The following is a 1,867-nucleotide window of genomic DNA, read 5'->3' on the forward strand; positions in this document are numbered from 1 at the left end:
TGTGTCATCCTCACAATCATTCTTAAATTTGAGCCCACTGTGGCAGTCATCTTATCAAGGGCCTTCTAATTCACTGTCCCTCCACTCTAGCATAATATTCTTCTCCAGGGACTTGTCTCTCCTGACAGCATGTCCAGAATACATGACGCAAAATCTCACCACCTTTGCCACCAAGGAGCATTCTGGCTGTACTTCTTCCAAAACAGATTTGTTTGTTCTTTTGGCAGTCTGTGATAACCTACAATTTTCTTCGCCAACACAATTCAAATAGTTAAATTTTTCTTAAGTCTTCCTTATTCATTTACCAATTTTCTCATGTATATGAGGTGACTTGAACATACCATAGCTTGAGTCAAGCACACCTTAGTCCTCAAAGTAACATCCTTGGTTTTCAACACTTTATAGAGGTCTTGTGCAGCAGATTTACCTAATGAAATTCGTTGTTTGATCTCTTGAATGTTGTTTCCAAAGGCACTGGTTGTGGATCCAAGCAATATGAAATCCTTGACAATTTCAATCTTTTCTCCCTTTATCATGATGTTACCTAATGGTTCAGTTGTGAGAATTTTGGTCTTCCTTACATTGAGTTGTAATCCATATGGAAGGCTGTAATCCGTAATCTTCATCAGCAAGTGCTTTAAGTCCTCCTCACTCAGCAAGAAAGGTTGTGTCATGTACATATATCAGGTTAAGAAGCCTTCCTCCTATCCTGATACTGCTACCTTCTTCATATAACCCAGCTTCTCTGGTTATTTGCTCTTTGTAAAGATTACCACCTTGAAAACTCTATGGGGCACTTCAATTCTGTCGTGTAGGATTGCTTTAAGTGAGAATTGACATAACAACACACAAGAGAGGTTTTTTGATTGCCTGAAAAGAGAAGGCTACTGACATCTAGTAGACAGAGGCCAAGGATGATGCCAAACACCGGACAGCGCACAGCACAAGCCTGCACCACAATTAAGAATTATCCAGTCTAAAATGTCAATAGTTCCAAAGTTGAAAAGCCCTCCTGTAGATGAATTATCTGTGCCCCTATTTAAAGCCTATCCCTCCATTACATTTCTTCCCTTACCTACTAAAGTGCACCACTTCTGTAAGAATCTAACAGAAGACAAAAAAATTGCCTCTTAACCTAACCTCACCTGTCAGTTTCCACTCCAACTGTTTGTACCTATTTTTGAAAGCTCACCCCCAAAAGTTGGTCACATGCAGTCAATTCTCTTCCCAATTTTTATCTTAAATTCACTCCAACCAAAATTTCATTCCCATCACTTTACTTGACTCCAGTCAAGGTCATTAGTAACCTCCACATGACTTATTCTAACGGCTCTCTTTCATCTTATTACTTAACCTATCAACATGGTAGTTGATCACCCATCTTTCATGATACTTTCCTCATCTGACACCTTAAGACAGGGGTCCGCAAACTTTTTAAACAGGGGGCCAGTTCACTGTACCTCAGACCCATTGGAGGGCCGGACTATAGTTTAAAAGAGAACTATGAACAAATTCCTATGCACCCTGCACATATCTTATTTTGAAGTAAAAAACACAACGGGGCAAAAACACCCGGCGGCCTGGATAAATATCCTTGGCGGGCAGCATGTGGCCCGCGGGCTGTAGTTTGAGGACCCCTGCCTTAAGACTTCACACTCTTGATTTCCTCTTACCTCAATGGACAAACTTTCTTAGTCTCTTGCTAGGTCCCCTTGGCCCCTTAAGTTGGTTGTAGAGTGTGTTCCAAGCCTTGGTACTCAATCTTCTCTATCTCCTTGGTGATTATCCAATCTAAAGGCTTCCAATTCTGTCTATATGTCAATGATTTGCCATATGTCTATCTCCATTCCTCCTCTATCTCATCCCT

The 1,867-nt window shown here is 40.9% G+C and overlaps 1 protein-coding gene across 1 annotated transcript in view; it reads right to left on the reverse strand.

Moving 5' to 3' along the window:
* COPS4 (COP9 signalosome subunit 4) overlaps nucleotides 1-1,867 on the reverse strand; it is a 43,058-nt gene that overhangs the window by 17,702 nt on the left and 23,489 nt on the right. The gene's annotated exons all lie outside the window — the stretch shown is intronic.

Source organism: Echinops telfairi, unplaced genomic scaffold (genome assembly GCF_000313985.2).
Source record: "Echinops telfairi isolate 266 unplaced genomic scaffold, ASM31398v2 ScPeMD7_7468;HRSCAF=8506_0, whole genome shotgun sequence".
NCBI lineage: Eukaryota > Metazoa > Chordata > Mammalia > Afrosoricida > Tenrecidae > Echinops > Echinops telfairi.